Source organism: Egretta garzetta, unplaced genomic scaffold (assembly GCF_000687185.1).
Source record: "Egretta garzetta isolate BGI_Z169 unplaced genomic scaffold, ASM68718v1 scaffold467, whole genome shotgun sequence".
Lineage (NCBI taxonomy): Eukaryota > Metazoa > Chordata > Aves > Pelecaniformes > Ardeidae > Egretta > Egretta garzetta.
In genome coordinates, this window is record NW_009260196.1 from 709,204 (window position 1) to 730,087 (window position 20,884).

Genomic DNA, 20,884 nt, shown 5'->3' on the forward strand with positions numbered 1-20,884 from the left:
CAGAGACGCTTTGAAACCTTCTCCTGTTTCTTCAACAGCTGATGGTGATTGTTCGACTGGAGATTTACAGTTGACCTGCAACTCAAAGCTTTCAAGTAGCTGAAGTTACAGAAGGTTTAAACGGTGCTGGATTCACCGGAGTGATAGTGTTATCGGCATCTGACAGTGAAATGACATGGTAATTTCTGCATTCCAGTGGTCAAATGTTCCTACCACCAAAGACACCAATACAGCTCAAAGAAAAAGCTGTTTAGAGGCCTTATCTTCCGCACAGATTTGCATATGTTTGAGCTCTAACCACATCAGTAACATTGCTAGCTTTAGTGGAATATCTCCTGTGATAGTTTATCGCACGCATTAAGTACTTGCAGGATGAAGGCCTTGGTTCGTTACCTCTGAGAGGAAGCAGCCCAAGAAGCCATGATCAGGGAAGAAAAGAGACGTCCCCCTCTCTTCTCTCAGAGATGGTCCCATCATGCCAGGACCAAGAAGAACTGATGAAGCCAAAAGGCTGTGGACTGGGGGGGGGGCAGTGTTTTCTTCATTGCAGAATGGCTGAGGTTGACAGGCACCACTGGAGATGATTGCCTAGTCAGAACCTCCTGCTCAAGGAGGGTCAACTAGAGTAGGTTGCTCAGGACCATGTCCAGTTGGGTTTTTAATATCTTTGAGGATGGAGACCCCTACCGCCTCGCTGGGAGAACCGTGCTACTGTTTGATCACCCTCACAGTAAAAAAGCTTTTTCTTATGTTCAGAGGGAATGTCCCATGTTTCAGTTTGTGCCCATTGCCTCTTGACCTGTCACTGGGCACCAGCGAGAAGAATCTGGGTCTGTCATCTTTACTCCCCCCGTTAGATATTTATACATGTTGATGCGATCCTCCGAGCCTTCTCTCCTCCAGTCCCAGCTCTCTCAGCCTCTCATGGGTAAGATGCTCCAGTCCCTGAAGCTCTGTGGCCCTGTGTGGCACTTGCTCCAGTATGTCCTTCTTTCTCCTGCATTGGGGAGCCCAGCAGTGGACACCCCCGCTCCCGACTAGGATGGGGCAGAAGGGAAGGCTCAACCCTTCCCTTGACCTGCTGGCAACTCCAGCGATGCTCTGCCTGATTCAGCCCAGGGAACTGCTGGCCGCCTTTGCAGCGAGGGCGCGTTGCTTTCAGTAAAGATGATATAGGTCTGTCAAAACCTGGGGTCCTTTCAGAGACCATAATTGCTCAAGCATTATGAAGGTCCTAGGTTGCACACAAAGTCTAAACCACCCCCTTACCTGTCCCCTTGTCTCCCCTCCAGCCACTGTTCCTAAGAAACCAGTAGCAAGTGAGAAATGAAAAAGAAAAAAAAAAAATGTTGCAAGTTCTTTAGATGAACAATTTCATACCTGATGCTCAGAAATGGAGGAGTTCATTGCTACAGGCTCCTTTGAAGCCACATTACAGCATTTGAAGTGACACGGCAAAACTGCAAAACAAGTGTTCCTGCAGTTATCAGTAAAAGGGGAGATAAGGTTGGAGCTGATTTATGTTTGTAGGAAGGAGAACTTACTACACATACATAAAAGAAAAGCCATGAAGCTTTATTAACTAAGACATAAAAGGATTGCATCGGGGCTGAAGTTCCCTGATGTAATAACAGTGAAAAAGGAGAAGTTGTTCCAGAGATGAAACTAGCTTAACATCTGAACAATATTTTCGAAGTGTAAAATACCCTCTCAGCAGTGATTCTTTCTCTCATTAGTCTTTCTCTCATTAGTCTTGTTATTACTATCATCATCAACGTCCCTGTTCGGATGTGAACATGTACTGATAGGAATTCCCACATCTGTAAGAAAAGGCTTTATGTGGAAAAGAGAAGAATTAAAAGGAAAATCCTTTGGCTGGAAATGTCTTTTTTTCTTTTTTTCTTTTTTAAAAAAAGCATGGCAGTATTAACACTGTCAAAACCAACCCAAAATCTGGGCAAAGACAGTATAATTTATTTTGTGAAACACTAATAAGTAATAAACTAGGAAAAAAGCGATTAAGAATGTCTTTGAGAATATCAAATTATGGTATAAATTATTTTCTTGAAATGATTAAAATATTCTTAATGTTAATTTAGTCTGTATTATTTCAACAGAAAAATGGTATCTGACAGCAACAGACTACCAGCATCTTGCGCTTACTGTGTTGTACAGAGTTTATTGTAGTAAATCACAGACACACAGAGGCATACACAGGTATGGGTGTAGTTATACATCAACCAGGCTTTTAGATTTTCATAATATTATTTTATATTCACGTTTCTAACAATATCCAATTTCCTGGAATCCTCCTAAGAAGTCGAGCAAGGATAAACCTGTGCTTAGGAAGAAACCTAAATGATGTTGCCCAAAACGAGCTCGACAACCTGCTTTTTAGGCTGAAAAGGATATGTTGCAGCCACGAGCCAGAAGCTCACTTGCACAGTTTTCTTTAAAATCTAAAGCAGTTATTTAGATAGTGAGTGGTGTAAATCTTGAAAATAAACAAATCGAACTAAGGTTTCATTGATACCCTATGTTGGTATGATACTACTGTTCATGCAGGTAGATTGCTGTCTGCCTTCCTAAATGACAGTCACCTATTATAAAAAAGGACTTGCTCCCCTCCGACCCCCGGTCTGTGCGTTTGCAAGCAAAATGTGCCATGAAAAAAGGAAATTATATTCAAATTATAAATGAAAAGGGCTATCAGATGAATGAAACATTCTGCTTCCAGGTTTGGGGTCGTTCATCACAGTGCATTTTCAGTGTTGCTTACCCTTTGGGTACCTTGCATCCTGGAAATACAGTAGAATGTTCTAGCAGCATCCTATAAATAAAAGAAAGATAGCTGTGATTTTTATTTTTTTTTCACTAAGACCCCCACCCCAAACCTTGAAAATTACTTGTAGTCTAAAACTTTTTACTGTTTATCGAGTTACATCTAGAAGAACGCTTTCACTGCCATTTTATGAGTCCATATTAAAGAGTTTTATAAGACAATTTTGAACTAAAGCGTCTTCGATAAAACATAAAATAATGACCTTGTTAGAAGCAGAAATCTATAAATAACAGCTCCTCCTGCAATGTCTGTGAACAGGTTTAACGTATGGATGTGTACATAACTGTAATACAGACCAGTCAATAAAACAGGGAACCTTTAACTTTTTAATGCTCAAACAATTTAAATGTTGCTCTGTAATAGTTTTTGACTGATGCTTTCTCCCTTCACTTCTGCTGACGGGGGCAGGAGCTTGCACTGTCAATAATTGCTCTTAGACAAAGCAGTAGTAAAATATTTTCAGGTTAAAACCAATAGAGATTCTTGGGCAGGACAGGTTTACTCAAACATTTTATGTGACAAGATTAACGCAAAAGATGGTAGAATTGTTTTAAACATAGATTGTTTGAAAATTATCTTTGCTTGTAGCTTGAACGCAACACTTATGGTTCAGTTGTAAAACTGCATCCTGAAGGAAATCCCTTGCCATTTTCCAAATGGAAACAAAAAGTGCTACATTTTAAAGGGTGTTCTTTAAAAAGTAGATAAGTTTCACAGCAGTGATTTTATATCTGATGTTTTAAAACCTGTGCTAAGGAGAAGCAGTCCTTTGGGCATCAGGGAAGCGATGTTGAAATCTGAAGCCGCAGTTTGCTTGTGCTTGCAGAAATCGGTATGGCTCTTCTCTTTACTTTAAAGGTGTCTACGCTATGTTGCAACAAATGAAGATGTAGCTCTTCCTTTCGCTAAATAGATGGCTCCAAAAAATAGAGCCCCTAAAAGGACGATGTCTCTGTGTCATTTCAAAGCATATCACTAACTCTGCCAGGGCAAAGCAGAGGTAGCAATGCAGGCATTTATTAGCTTTTTCCTATCTAAAAAGGCAGGCATCTGCGTCTGCCAGGACCCTCCAAGGAGCTCCCTACCCATAAATATTTAAACGCTGGTTTGATGAGCACTGGCCTGTCTAATCCATGTGAATCCTAATTTCCAAAGGTGCTTCCAGCTCCAAGCGGGTCGGTGGGCTCACAGGCAATCCAGCCCCGAAAGCCAGGACAGCTCTGGGTGGAGGTGAGCAACTCTGGTGGAGCTTTGGCAATGAACTGGGCTGTCTGCAAGCTTTCATGGGTCTTCCTTCTTTATTCTTCATCTTTCATGACTGGTTTCTCAAGTCATGGAGTGCAATTGTGGTATCTGAAGCCTTAAAAGCAGAGAACCAGCAGCTCCAAAAAGAATTATGAAAATACCCGAGCCGTGGTACGAATTTAATTGCAGCTGAAATGATCTGTGTACATGAATGATTGGTCTGAAAACTTCCCAGGGTTCATGCAACTAAATTGAATGAGCACAGATGATTACAAGTAGGGCTGTGGCAATGACTCACTCGAGAAGCTATTGGAACAATAGTTTGTGACAAATATTTCCAATTATTTGCTCAACTATAGTCATTACAGTTCCAATCTCTTATGTTGCTTAAAATTTATGACTTTAATAGTGCTACAGACTATATTTAAATCGTCATTTTAATATCGATTCTCAATATGCTGGTAAAAAAGGGCATTATATCATAGCAGTGGTGAAGTAAAAAAGTAGAACTGTATGAAAAAGTGTTATCAATTTTTTAAAAAATATTTTGAAAATAAACTAAAGAAGATTTTTTTTTTCTATTCTTTTGTTGACCCTCATACAGAATGTAGTAAGTTACTGAAAGTCTATTTTAAGACTCTAAAGAATGGTTGAGAAAAATCATAGAAAAAATATTCACCATTATTACTGTTTGCACAGTTTACAAGGATTTCTACATAACTCTATAGACTTCATCTCCATTACGTTCTGTAGAAACTGCTTGATAATGGATATCTGCTTTTATATATATTTATACATATGTATGTATATGTGTGTGAGATAATGGATATCTTCTTGATAATGGATATCTGCTTTTATATATGTTTATATGTGTGTGTGTGTGGATTGCCTTGAGGATTTATACTGGAACTTATTTGTTTTAAGAGATTAGGGAAAATACTCATGCAATAGTCATGAAAGCCTTATCATGGGCTCACTCACCATCTGTTTGCTACAACTGACTTCTAGGAAAAAACAGAGGATAATACAGAAAAGGTTTATTGTAAAAAAAAAAAATCGCATTTCATTAATCATATGAGTAGTATTTTTTTTTGTTTAGAGCTAAGTAATATAGAACACACAATATAGAAGATGATTAGTTGAGAATAGGACCTATTACTATCAGTCACGAGCTCCAAGACAAAGAAAGCTGTCGTCCTTTGTAGACAATTGCAGTTCTTTGTACCTTCTACTCAAAAAGGTACTTTTTCTTTTGGCACCCTGGCTTGTTAGAAACTTCTTTCCAGCACTGGGAGCATCTTGGTTTTCCATTTCATCTCTCTGCTGCATGAAAAAGCAGAGTAATAGTTGGAGGGTGTTCCTTGGAGAAGGAAGTTTTCTGTGTGTTCATCTGAAACAAGAAATCTTGTGATGCAAGAGCTCTGCATGATAAATAGCATTTGGAATGAAAAGTTTAATGAGTACAGATATTATCGGAGTTGTTCTTTTGCCCCAAGTGAATATTAATGGCATGTGTTTTGTATTTCATGATACACTTTTTGAGAACTCTTAATTAATGGAAAATACTTCCCTTCTCAGAAATATGCAGTGCATGCTATTGAGTAAGATTTTGTGTAAAAGTAATGGGATTTGAATAATTATTTTTTGGCTGTCACTGTGTAGTTACTTAGAACACCTCAGCTAGACACTTAATACATTCAGTACTTACTGGTTTGAAGCCTTTGCTGTCCTCAGTCAGCCTTCCAAAGGGAACTTTAAAAATGATATGAAAAGCAATAAACATAAATAAATATCAAGGTTTTACTGTCAATATCTAAGAACTACTTCTTTTATAGAGGTGGTAGCCATTGGCTGTTGAGTTCAAAACAGACTATAACGCTCGATTTCCTAAGCAAGCCCCAGATCACCAAATGGCCCTCTCAGTTATGCATTCTTTCATGAACAGTTTGTTTATGTTTGCTCTTGGATTATTTTTCTCTCAAAACCATAGTTATGTTTTTTTAGATCATATCTATTTTCTAAATAAGCCCAACATCACCAAATGTCCCTCTTTATTATGGGCTCTAAGAACATGGAGACTACAATAACAAATAGCAGTTTTTAAAATATGACAACAGAAAGTGATAAATTGATAGGATGAGTTAGAACGAATCTGTGCCACGGACAACAGAAAAAGGGATGTAGGAGCTGAATTCAGGAAGGCATTGTAAGAGAGGAAAGCTATTATAGAGTCCCTCTGCTGGTTAATGGATCACTTTTTGCTTCTGAATAAAAACGTTGAAGGAAATAAAAAGACCCCACCCAACCCACCACTTAGAAATATATTTTACGTCAAAGCTAGAAGTACATCTTAGGTCAAAGCAACAGGCTAAAAGATTTTAATTATTTTTTTTCGTATTTGGAGAACATGATTTTCCTTAATTACTTTCAATAGAGCTCTTAAAATCTCTACTTACATTTTTAATGAGTTAGTTTCTATGGCTTCAAGGTGACAAATGCAGCCAGGATTAATCAGAGTGGTGCTGTTCATGGCATTAAATTAGGGTGTATTTGTCTCCCAGGTTACACAATCTGACATCGTGAGGATCTACAAGGTACTCCTTGCCTCGCTCGATGTTGTTCAGCAAACTCCAGTTAGGCAGCTCACCTCACTCACTTTCTGAAGTCCCTCTTACACGCCATTGACTGCTGAAGACCTTCAGAGAAGTTGGTCTAAAGCAACCACATTCTTGCTTAGTTCTAGGGTTTGATTCTGCCATTTTATTTATGCTGAAATGGTACTTAGCCAGCAGAAAAGGAACTAATTCCGGAGTAGAGTATGAACCAGAATAAACTGATTGGCAAAACATAACCAGAAAGTATCAACTCGCATTGAACAGACCTTATTTCACGATGACCCATTTTGAAGAGTACTTCAGCCATGAGGAACTGCATCGAAGTGCTTTGTCAGGCTATATGTCTGCTTAAGGTAGTTGCAACACTGACTTTTGCTAACATGTGGGCACACCGTCGGTCACTGCCTGGATACCAGATAACTGGAATTATCCACTAATCCAATCACAGCAAATTAAATCTGTGTGCATGCACACACAAAGACGGGAGATATTTCACCGTAAACAGTTTCAAAATAGAAATATTGCCCCTGGTTTATAAGTGTGGAGGCCATGACGATCTACTTTCTGTGCAAAATAAGCTCACTTGGTATCAACCCTCAGTTAAATCACTACCACCGTTCCTGTATTTGGGTATTATGTGCTCTGGAAGCTGCCCAAAGACAAGTAGAAATTGATAATCCTGTACAAAAGTCTTTCTGAGGAAAACGATGTAAATCTGTAAATACTCTTTTATAGATGCACCAAACCCAGGCTTCAGGGACAAAAGCCCGTGTGAGTGAATGCTACAGATGTGGGGCACAGAAAGTTTTCAAGCAGATCATATGGTGACAGTCTTATCCAATAGTGGCAATTTTGTGTAAATAAAGTATGATAGAAAAGTTGCCAATGTACAGCTGAGGAGAACTATGCTAAATTTAATCTCTCCTACTACTGATATTCTATTTCTTTGCCACTGCCTATGAAATAGCAGCAGCACAGAGAACCATTTAACCCACTTAACCACAGCAGCGTAACACACCAGCAAGAAGAATTTCTTTCATGAACGTGAAAGTGTGAAGCTATCTGTAGCAAATTTACATTTTTCTGTAAATAATTTTAATTGAAACCCCTCCTGCACGCCGTTCTCAGTTTCCTATCAATATTCCTATTGGAAATTGAAAACTAAAAATTTGCATCCTCTTGGATGCAAAAAGAAAGCAAGCAAATCTGTAGCTATACATTGCCCCTCAGCATTTGCACATCATCCTGGTTGGCTTCTTGGTGGTATTTTAGGAGAAGTATGAGTATCACCCTGGTCTCTGCCCTTGGCCAAGATGCAGGAGGGCAGAGGCCGAGTGCCTCATTGCAAAATGTGGGCCAGCTGGGTGGAAATGCCTCGTCTGTATTTAATCTGCACCATGCTCTGTTTCTCCCAGGCTTCACCTGAGATACCAGGAGTTGGCAAAGGACATGGCAGGCTGTTATCTACCACCTTAGACTCCGTGGGAGGGATGGATTGTAGTTAAACAGACTGTTGCAGTGGGAGGTAAGACTCCAAGACTTTTCACCAAAAGCATTGGAATGTTTAGCCCAGGGAATTTGTTGAGTCCCCATCCCTGGAGGTATTTTAAGGCTGGGCAGGTGAGGTGCTTAGGGACATGGTTTAGTGGTGGGATGGCAGGATTAAGTTAACAGTTGGACTTGGTGATCTTAAAGGTCTTCTCTGACCTGAATGATTCTATGAATCTAAGACCCCACCTGTGGGGCTGTCTTGGCCACCACTCTGCTGTGTGACAACAGGAGCAGAGAAAGTTCAGGAAGCTGTGATCTGCTCCTCTGAGACTCAAACCCACCTTTGTAATAACCCTGTTTTTCTATCATGCTGCCTGCTGCTCAGACTAATAGAGGCTGCTCAAACAAATAGGAATATTTTTATAGACTGTGAAGTTAGACTTGATCTATAAGGGAAGCGAAACAGGGAATATTCAAGAAATGGGCATGTTCTGGGTTGTGAAGCTGCAGCTGATTATCCATTTTTTATCACATTTTCCAGCTGTTCAACTTGATAAGTGTGAAAATGTCTGACCAGTGCTGTGGTTCTTCCAGCTCTTAGTCACTAAGCTCGTGATAGACTGCATAGCAACTCACTCACTTTCCCAAATGTTCTCTATTTACACACTTACGTTAGCCAGTTTAGGATCCATACTTTGTTGGTAGTGAAGAGACTAATGCTCCAGGTTATGTTTATGGAGTGCAATCAGGAATACAGAGGAAAGAAAGACAAAACTCATGCCTGGGAGTTCTGGGGCACTAAAAGTCTTACACATGCACACAGTTGAAAGTACTGGTGGGTATTTAATTTTATTTTTTTTTAAATATGCTGTAAATATACCTGTGGCATTTTATAATTGCAACACAGAGATATCTATGTCTGCAAAGAGTGACAGAAAGGTGCTGGCAGATGTAAAAAATGTAAGAAATCCTTTGCTGTTTGAACTAACCCTAAAATCATAACTTTGGGGGCTTCTCTATATCAGTAATTACCGTAGTTGAAATTTAACAGATTCAATCACACCAGCGAAAGTGCTGTGTAGCTTCTCTCATACCATTTTTAAAACCAATTATTCCAACATAACTAAGCTTAAAAGGGCAGAACGTCTGAGCAGTTGGAGTGGCAATGAGTAGCTATAATCCTTGGTTATAGCACTACAGCTTTGTGCAGGCTGAGATGACAGAAGGAAAAGACTGTAAAGCAATCATCGACGCAAAGTCTACCTTCACATTATTTTAAACACACACAAAAAAATGGATTTTCAAAAGTAATATGATGGAGAAGTTAATGCTTTTTTTTTTTTTTTTTTTTTTTTCCCAAAGCACAACTCTGAGAGGAGTCTTTGCAAATCAAAGTTCCTCCTCTGTCCTCTCACACACAAAATTCCTCTGTGATAATCCTTGGTTTGGGCCTTTTGCCACAGATTGACATTAGATGAATGTAGAATTATCACTTGAATTTACAAACTGAGAGATGACAGGATTTGCTGACTGAGTGAATTATCTTCCTGCAGTCCAGCACTTCTGCATGTCAGATAGCATTGTAAACTAGAAAATATTTCTCAGGGTATCACTTATGCAAGATACTGCACTAAAGGAGCTAACGAATTAACTCAAACAACGTGTGTTAGAAAGCGGTCTAGTTTGCGTAGTGCACATTTTTCAGACCTTCAGTGTTTTCCCCTGTAAGCCTCATGCCACATTACTTACGTGCTCCTGCTGAGATTGGCAGGCTTTGGGATTTTTTTTTCCTCCTCCACCCCCTACCTGTCAAGATATTCTTTGTTGAGCTTTGTGTCATGTGGCATTAGGAAAGCTTTGTTCTTAGTGCCTAATTCTCCTTTCCAAGTCTGCTGTGGTGTGACATTTACAAACTAATGCACTTGCCCTTTCTGTAGCCCCCAGCATAAGGCCCATGCCCAACAGGAATTACGGATCACTTTGCTTTGAGAAGGGGTTGCATCTGTGCTTAGGGAAATTCAGAAATAAACATGCACTGCAAGACTTAGTGCCTTTTTCAAACCCAGCTTTCTTCATGTACGTGACTGTTCACTGCTTCCTATTAAAGTCTATATTCAGCATTACATTTATGGTTTAATTGAGGGGTAAAGGATCTTCCTTCATGCTCCTGAAAACAGCTATAATAAAAGATTATTTTTAAAAAATATTTATTCATAAAATCAATAATATATTTCTGTATGTCAAGACCAAAATCATAGTCATACAACCAACTGCTGGTCCCTTTTCTCAAATGCGTGTTAGTTCATCTAATAGGAGCCACCCCTTTCCCCATCTGAGTTCTTTCGTATTCCTCTGAACAACGCGGTTAAAATATGCTACTGCTATTCTTTTGTACCAGTATTTTTTTTTTTGAAAACAGGAGCCTATAAATAGCAGTAATTAACTAAAAATTTGCTCACAGAAACTTTTAATTAGCTGTTATGGCCATTCTACTTATTTGTATGACCTAACGCTTGGGGTCCATTAGAAATTAAAAAAATGAAAGGGTGAAGCACATAAAGTACCATAACCAGAGATAAATTGTTACCACTGTTCCCTTCTACACAATGTCATTCCTATAACTAGAAAAAGAAAAAAAAAAAGGCAAAACCCCCCCTGTTTTATTTGAAAAATAAACAGAAATAAGATAGAGAAGTGAGTCATTCTAAAAACAAATGGAAATGCTTCTTGGAAAACGAAACACTCTGGGTGTATTTGAAATCTGATTGTTTGAAAGAAGAAGCAGCCTGTGTTTAACAAATGTTTTTCCACAAAGCCATGGTGAGTCTCCTAGAACATGATATTAAATAGCAGGGCAGCTATTAAAGATTGATAAATTGCTGTAAGTACATTTTTTTTATTTGCGAGCTTGGCTTTATTCCTCCTTGTAAATGTCTCCTAGAAAAATCACTGCAGAATAAGTAGTTTATATCTGATTCTTACAACCTACAATGCAGAATGAAGACTTTTGGCCCAACTTTTAAGTAGCCTCCATATGGAAAGCTTTCTTTCATGTTTTTCGCTGACTTTTGCTGAAAAATCAAGTGGCCATTTTTTTGCTCCTTTCTGCTGTTACAGTAGAAACCCAACAGGAGGTAACTACTGAAATTTTTCTCCACCTTAGAAAAAGCTCAGCTCCAAAAGAAGAAAAAAACCCCAGAGGTCTTATAAAAATGGTCTGTGAAATAAGTGGTTCAGCTCACTACAGCATTTCTCGGTCCTTTGTGAAGAGCGATATTAATCTAGTGATATTGTGAAATTTTCATTCAAATGAAAGAGCGCTTCCCCAAAGCCATCAGCAAGGCTTGGAAATCCCAGCTCAGGATGCTCTCCTGCCCCAACCGTGCCTGCACTTCCCCCGTCCCGCGCTGCTGGCAGAAAAATAGCTGCTACTTCCAGGGCTGTTATGACATTAAAATCCCCTCCTGTGATTTGTTGTAGCCACCTATAAGTAGAGTTAATCTGCTGAGGCACAAAGCTGAGCCCTATCCCGCAAGAGCCCATTAGTATAAACAGGCTCTCCCGCTGCTGCGGTGATGTACGGCCATCAGGCGGGTCCCAGCCAGTCTCCGGTCTGATGGAGGGCAACCTTCATGCCAAAATGTACAGCTTGTATGGAAACAGGGCTACTGTGGGAGGAGAACAGAATTCGGCCCGAGGAGATTGGTACAAGGAAGGGTTTAGGCACCTAAAAGTTAGAGCAGCATCTGTTTCACTTGCTCACCAAGCTCCACTCTTGCCCATGTGTCCTTTGGGCAGGATGGTTGAGGGAATAGTGAATACTTGTATTTTCCTAAGGATTGATTTTAAAAGCGCCAGCGTTTAGCATGATCCTATCCTTGGCAGTGGCATGTCCCCAAGCAGAGTGCTGGCTTTGCTGCCCCCATACTGAGGAGGGCTTAAGGAAGCCGGTAAGAACAGTACCTGTGGCTTTTCTGGATCCACCCTGTAGTTTCTGGAGCCACCCCAGCCTGTGTCTCCTTGAGGATGCAGCCGCTGCAGCCATGCCTGGAAATGCACCTCTGCTTTCCCGAGATCAGGCTCCGGAGAGCCGAGAGGGAGGCAGCTGAGCGGGCAGCCAGGATTGCTCACTTTGGCTCCCCATTCTTGGTGCCCATCTTCCCTGAGCCTCTCCCTTACCTCTGTTGCCTACCTGAGTTCTTGCTGCGTGTTGCAGACATCCATCATTCGGGTGGGTCTCATGCATTCCCACACTCTGTCACAGGCTAAGTCTGTTTGTGCACGCTTGGTTTTATAGCTGTACAGGTTTCCAACGAAGGCAAGAGCTTTTCATGATGAAGCAGAGACTATGAGAAATGGCAATTCCTGCATTAGAGATCTGCTCAACATTTACCTCCCAATTCTGCCGCTTTCACTAAGCTGATTAATGTTTTACTTTGCTGTGTCTAATCCGTTTTCCGATGGAGTCCTGGTGACTGCAATGGGAGTGGGAACAGGGAGAGCGACAGGACACCTTCCCCCCAAGAGAGTCACCCCATTCTATGCTCTGTGAAAATGAGCGAGGGATGCAGAAGCCTCAAAGGACGGGTCACCGTGCTTTTGGTGTGGCTCTTAGAGAAGGCAGAAGCCACCGATGCAGGTATTACTTAGAACAGTATTGCAAGTATAGTTTGTGATCAGTTTAATTTATTTCTATAAAGGCAAACCCCCAATAACTTCTAACTAATTATTCTTCACTAATCATTTCCTCCCTACACATAAGTTCTCCTTCAGCAAGTCTCCACTCCCAGGCTGAAATCACATGTCGGGTGGTAGCTGTTGTCTGCTCCCCTACCATTGCCTCCAGTCTCTCATCCATATGCAGATGCCATTTGATATCAGCTGTCTGATGACACAAATAAAAGTCAGCTAATTACGTAACAACAACTTAACGTAAGAACTACAGCCTTGTAAAACCACAAGAAATTTGTGGGACAGGTTTACTGCTGATGTTTTACTACTGGGTGCTTTCATTTCCTTCAGTTGTATTTTAACCCTTAGCAATATGAGAGGCGAAATTCCGAGTGGCTGTAGAAATCAGTAGCAAACCTGAAATGACTTTAAGAGCACTGGGATTTCTCATCTAGTTCTCCGTATGGCAAGAAGAGGAGTTTTTCTCACGAGAAAGCCCTGCTAACCCAGCTCTCCGTGTGCAGTAATATTTTATACACAGGACGTGTGGATACGCTGCTTTTTTAAACAACGTTAGAAGAACAATAGCAGTCCAAGGCAAGCACTCAAAAGATGGGAAATGCCAGAAGGGAGATTCTCTGTGCAACTTCACTTCAGACCCCTTGTGTGCTTTGGTAGTCCCGTTGGTTACTGGGTTATTTTTGGTTTTCCTCGCTGAATGGCAGGAACTCTGGCAGATTAGCCAGCAGTTGTTCCGTATTGCACTGCGTGGACTTTGTTTAACGTGCCCCCCTCCCCCCCATCCCTAACGCTATTTAAACACGGTTAAGAGAATGCTTTATTTCCTCAGCAGTTATATTATGGCCCTAGTCATGGCTTCACAGTGTATTTATTCTCACAGGACCCATTATTCTCAGTTTGCTCTCAGAAGCTGGACGCACAGAAGTAAGAACCTCGGAGAGGATAATTTGGGGTGTACGCTCTGAAATACATACACCGAAATATCAAGACTCTGATTATTAGAGTTCAACACCATGTGGCAAAAGAAGGACTCAGGATTAACAGGTTCAGTGATTCCAGATGTGGATAGGGTCCCTGATACTGTGTACATCAACCTTATATGCTATGCTGGGAAACATCTGAGCCCAGTTGAAATGATTAATATCATTCTGGAAGCCAGTTAGTCAAAGTAGTATAGAATTCAACATCTTCTGTGTTATTCTTAATTAATTTTACAACCTGTCCTCTGAGTGAAGTGGTATAAATGTAAGTAAGTTCTGTGCAAACAGATCTATAGTACCAGATGCCTTGTAAATAAGTCCTTATAGAGACAGCAATTCTTTAAGAAGAATAAAGCACTGGGATTACAGAAAAACCTCAAGTGTTCTCAGTAACTCTTGTGACTCTTTTTTTTTCCTCTTATGGAAGATGTTTTGACTCTTTAGAGTGCTCTGCTAGCAATTCAAATGCATTTCATTTGGTCACCCATTTGTCAAGATGTTCTGCCTGAGAAGTGTCAAACATGGTATTTGCTCTGTATGTGATAGATGTCGGAGCATTGGCCGTTAGTCCTCAAGCGAACTGGGATATGGAGATGGTAACAACCATGTTCCATTTGCCTTGGGAGATATCACAGAGGTCAGCTAGAAGGCTAATGGGGAAGGGCAGTTCTGACTATGCACAGTGTCCTGAGGATGTTTAAAAGTTTAAATATGCTATTTGTGAAGATGTAGCATCCCAGCCACCTGCAAATGTGATATTCTCAGGTCCCGACGTAGGACCACAATGAAAAGATGGATTTGCAAAGGGGTATTAACTGTATACCTATAATTATCCATTTTATTTTATATACACTGATACACTTTAAAATCTAAATGCAAAGATGGGGGGTTTTTTATTATTTTCTACAAACATTTCACTGAAGTTCTGGAATGAAATATCTACAGCAAGAACTGAAAATAAAATGAACTTTAGTAGAGTACTTTCCCGAGTACTAAAGCCAAGTGAATTACAGAAGATAAACATGTCATAAGTAGCATGAAGTAAATTAGATTTTAATAGGATTTTTGATATAGTTTATGAACAAGAAAGGATTTTTTATGTTTACCAGAAATGCAAAGCAAACTAATGACAAAATGAAGTCCAAAACCCCCAGTCAGTATATAAATCTAGTTTGACTGGCATTTAACTCTCACACAGCTGGACAGTCAGTTGGTTTTACACTTGGTATAGATCTGCAGGACACCTGAATTTTATTGAGTTGTATGTTATGTATGGGTGCGAGGGAGGAGAATGTAAAGCCATATAATGAATGTGATCTTCATGTTCAATGAGTACACTTAAGGGTAGATTCAGGGGCAACCTGAGTCCATTCCCACCAAATCTGTCAGCATATCTCCCTTCGACATTAGTAGGAGCAGATAAATGACCTGGTAGGCCTAGCATCTTGCAGCATCCGAATATACACGTGTGGCTTCGATCCCGTTTGCCTTAATCTGTTTTTGCTTTTCAGTTATCAGATACCCATTTTCTCAGGCTTGAAATTCTCAGCATGAAAGACGACGTCGTAAGGCCTGAAGAGTTTGAAGATAGAGTAGCCGCCCTGAAATGTAATGTAGTACAGATGCTTGCAACATGTCACTCCTTCAATTCATCGGTAAATATGTATTAAGTTCTCCCTGAACCTTGAAATGTAGCCTAGCTACTCATTTCAGGCATCTGGGTAAAATAAATCTTAAATTGAAAGTTGACCTCATCACCAAATGTCATTTATTTATATTGGATTTCGTCCTTTTGAGTGGCCTTTCTGTACGTATTAGAGGACGAACAATTAAGGCCTTTGGTTCAGAGAAAGGAAGGGCATTGGAGGTCACCAGCACTGTGTATCAGATTTTAGCCAAGAAAACTACTTTAAGTATGTTATTAAATCACAAAAATTACAGATTAATGCTCCACTCGAAGGCAAAAAAATGCTGAGTTTGCTTCTGGACTGTTCTCTGATGCACTGCAAGTAAGGCTGGAGACAATTAATCTTGGGACTGAAATTTAAAGCAAAATATTTATGCGAAGGACCCTTAAGACACATTTCTCTACGTCTTTTTTTAACTTCTCCAGAAGTTCTTGTAATACTCAGAAAAGTCTTTTAAATCATATTTCTTGTCTCATCCAGCTGTAAAATTATATTGTTCCTCTTGGATTATAAAGAGGAAAAGTGTCTTCAGCATTAATGTTTGACTACGTGGCTATTATATCGAATAGCCTTTCCCAACTTTTTTTTTACTCAAAGAACTCTAATCTTTTGGGGGAAAATAATGCAAATAATCTTACAATGTACTACTTCTGCCCAGCGGATGGACTGGAAGATTGGGGTGATGAATAAATAATGCAATTAAAAATAACACTGAACATTTTTTCAAACCGTCACAAATGCAGTTAGTTACAAAAATTTTAGATAAGCCTTGAAACCATTAGGAACTGGCTCCTGAGTAAGGCTGCAGGTACCCAACCCACTCTATAGAAATAAATATGTGCTTATAGCATTTGGATTTTGGTTTTCCATTGACTGTCACTGCACAGACCACCTTTGGAGCCGTATGGAGCACACTGTGGTGGGAAGAATAGGTTAACTGATACTGTGTGGTGATGAGCATGGTTTTACAGTTCACTAACATCTGGATTATAAAAATGAAACAAATTACATCACACCATTTAGAAGTCAGATTTCACAGAGAAGAAGTGGTCATACTGCCTCAGGACCCGAGAGACTGCTCTGCCACAAGACATATGTGATGTATCTTCAGGACTGGAAGATGACCTTTTCACATCACTGAATTATGCAATGAAGACATATCCAAGGCTAGGGCTCATTAGCAAAACAACAGATTGAACCCAGGTCTGATTTCTCTTGTTCTTTGATCACTTCCTTCCCTAAGAAAGCCAACAGATACAGAAAGGCTGCAGCATTTAGCTGAGTTTAGATGATGTGAACATGTTCTTCAGCACTGTAATCATGGTAAATTTGGCCTCATATGAAGTAGATTAAACAAGCAAGTACTCATCTCCAAGCTGCCATAAGCTGTTTTGCTTTTGAGCCTCTTTCTCATGTGTATGTCATGGTTATGAGACTGCAGTAACTGGAGGCATAGGGGTAAGATAGACATATTCAAATAATCCTATCAAACTATATTGATAACAACATTTTTTTTCTGAAGCTAATATCAGAATTCCCTTCTGGTACTCAGAAACTCTTGAAAGGCAATATATTGGTTTATTGCCTAACCCTTTTAGCCAACGTGGTTATCAATCACCGCTCTCTGTGTATCACTAACTAGAGCTTTGATGGCACAGTAGCTTACTTCCAAACTTGAAAGAAGTGTCTTAAGCAACCTTACACAGGTGGAAGAAATCACTTAGAAATTGAGTGCAGAGGCTGTGCGATCAGTTTACCTAAGTTACCAGCTTCTAAACCTTCCTTCTCTCTGTCCAAATGTGTAAGGCCTCCAATAAAGAACAACAGCGTGCTGCTCATTCTTGTTACACTGCTCAAAAGGCTAACAAAACATCTTCCATCCTTCATAAAGTAGCCAGGTTGCCAGCAGAAGTCCTACCAATTTCTCATACTGCACATTCACTAGTGTGCCCCAAGAACTCACCTTAAAATGATAAAACATTTAGGAGGAAAAAAAGAAGAAAAGTTCAGTTAATATCAACTCAAACTCAAAAAAATCCTCAAAACTAAGTCCTTGAAGGACATGCTGTGAAGGACTCCTGTGCATGTGGACTAGGCACAAAACTGCTGTCAGCACTACAATATTGCCTGGACCTTATACATCATGATGTAGATGTACATGAAAGCCACTTGAAAACAAAAAGGAGTTTGAGAACTGTACAGTTTGTCCATATAAACATAGCTGGTGTGTAGCTAGAGCTGAGAATGCACTTTTGGACTGAATCTGTTCCAAGCTTTCAAAGAAAGAAAAAAAAAAAAAAAAGCGGTAGAGAGGTTTGGAAAATTATTGCCGTTGTTCTAGAGCTCGAAGCCAACTCACTTCTGAAGTGTCCTAAAGCCTATTCAGCCTCTCATGAGAAAAGAGTTTTCAGAACTCTTCTGTGGCTCTCTGATGACACAAAATCAACTTTTTCAGCAATGAAAGGAGTCACCAGGGAGTTGCTCTAACCTCGAATTAGCACACAGCACGTGGAACCTCCCTCGTCCCAGAGCAGCCGATTCCACATGCTTGACAGAGTCCCAGGCTGGAGCAAACCAAAAAGGGACACAGAATTTTGTGGCTGCAGATTATCTGTCCACAAACTTTATACAATAGCCAGAATTAGGCAGCAAGAGACTATGGTATCACGTGCCTTAAAGCTGCCACAGGCGGATCTTATTTCAGTTTAAGCCAGCGTGTGCCCCGGGACCAGCCAGTATAGCAAACATCCCCCAGCTTTAGCAGGAATAGCCCTTGCTGAAACAGCTGCCCCTTGAGATGTGCAGGAACACAGCCTGCAACTCCAGCAGAAAGGAGCTACAAATAGCTGTCACACCAACAGCTGACCTGGTCATGGGCATGAAGGTCCGTTCTCACCAGGCCGAGGATGAACCATACTTTTCACGTTTTTACTGTTGCACAACGTTAATGATGACGATGTAGCTTGCATAAATGTAGCTTACAGAATGGATGAGTGAGCAATGCCACTATTTCTCTTTTGGTGAAGTCTCTGGATTTACCTTTTTTAACACTGCCTGGCATGCCTCGTTCATCAGCACAGACTTTTATAACAAACTGTTGTAGAACCATAGAATTGTTTAGGTTGGAAAAGACCTTCAAGATCATCGAGTCCAACCTTTAACCTAACTCTGCCATCCCACCACTAAACCCTGTCCCTAAGCACCCCATCTACCCTTCTTTTAAATACCTCCAGGGATGGGGACTCGACCCCTTCCCTGGGCAGCCCATTCCAGAGCCTGACAACCCTTTCTGTGAAGTTTTTCCTAATGTTTAGCATAAACCTGCCCTGGCGCAGCTTCAAACCATTCCCCCTCATCCTACAACCCAGGTGTCCCTTGATACCTGTGAAAGCACACGATCTATTTGTTACTTCAATTCTTTAGCATAAGCATATCAAGCTACTCAAATGTTCATCATAGTCAGCTTAGAGCAGCTGCTAAACAACAATAAAAATAAAATACTAACTCTAGCCACCCCTCAGTTCTCTACATCCCCTCTTTTCACACCTAGGAAACTTCCCAGTTAACTGGGAAATGAGACGCATGGCAAACCAGCCACACAAATGCATCTGAGTAAGAGAAGTTAAGTGTACCTTACTTGTCAGGCCTGCAAAGTCTCATGCTCAATTTACGCACTGACCCCCTGAGTATTATCCAAAGATCCACCAGAAAATCCTATTTTTTTCAGGCATCTAGCCTTGAGCTAATTTGATTGACAGAACATATTTTTCCAAGATATTCTTGGATGCGTGCAGGATCAGCGGCTGTGGTTATGTGCGGTGGGAGGTGGATGTATGGGGTAACAGGAGATGGGGAAACCCACTTTCTCCTCTCTCCCACATGCGTCAGGACCAGTGAGGAGAGCAGTGAGATGTTTCTTGTTTCTCCCAATGGTTTGACCTTCTCCCTGTGCACACCTCAATACATACGTGTGTGCATAGGGCTCTGCTCCTCTAGAGGAACATGAATTATTTTTTTCTGGCTGCTCACTGCACACATTTGGGAAGCTTTACTTTTCCGAGCAGGTAGCTAAGAACGGAAGAATAGACAAAGAAAATAACACTAGGACTTAGGAGAGAGGAGTTGAGGAAACAAAAACTTGATCTGCCAGGCTCCTAAGTACCAGTAGTGAGAGAGAGATGTGAGAATTATTTGCTGAAATCAAAGGAGCATTCTTACCTATAATTTGCTCTTTAAAGTTGTGTAGTTTTCTACGTCAAGATCCATATCTTGAGGAAAGTGGGCAAATTCTTCTCTCTTATGAAGCAATCTTTCAAAATGCTTGACAATTCACTTCTGCAGATTTCTGGAGGATAAATCTGTGCCTCAGGGGCTAGTTAGCTAATCCTTACCTGGAGACATTTTAAGTCAGAGCTGCTCAAGACAAACTCTCATCTTTCTTAAGGCGAACACACGCTACTAGTGAATTCTCTGCTGAAGAGAGGTAGTAACCCAAATTTCAGAATAGGCCCCAAAGGGTTTGTCCAACATTTACTCAAAATAACACACACCTCCACTGGGAAGGAATACTGATTGTATTCCTGAAGCTCACAGGGTCATCGGCCAGATATGCTGATTAATCCTTCCCCTATTCATTTGGGTACAGCAGAGAGAGAAAATATGTGTACAAGTCTGTCCATAGCCAAACTTGGGAAAGGACAAGTGCTTAATAATGAGATTTGTTCTCAATAGAAATTCAATATATATTTTCATAATCCAAATTTAATCCCAAATGAGTCAACTAACTGTTCAGAGTTAAAACAACAAGCTGGGAAAAACCATTTCATGATTTTTCTTTCAGTGTGGCTTAAGCCTATTGTTTTGGCTAAAATTTTGTGATTTAGGCTGGTTTTTCATCTCTGCTGAAAGCAACCCCCCCCAACACTGCTGTATTGCTCCTTTGACTATCCAGCAAACAAGGGATTCGAATTGCTCCACCATGGTGCTAAAGAAGGGGTACAGGTTCCGATGGTACCACAGGCAACATTTTCAATACTTGCCAAGAAAATGGATCTGGATTTTAGTTGAAACTTGGGTCAATCTGACAAAAGACAGGTAAGCTTTGTGGCTTTAATATGTAACTTTGGCCTAAATTTCAAACAAACCTGGGGCAACTCGAGCTTTGGATTTAAGTGGTTTCATATGGCTCTCAAGTGCAGGTCATTTTCCTTAAATTTCAGCTGAGAGTCTGAGTTTGCTCAATCCTGAAAGTCAGAGTTAAATTTAGGGGTGTGAACCCATCTGGACTAAAACTGAAGAAAATATTGGCACAAACCTCAGCAAAATGAAACT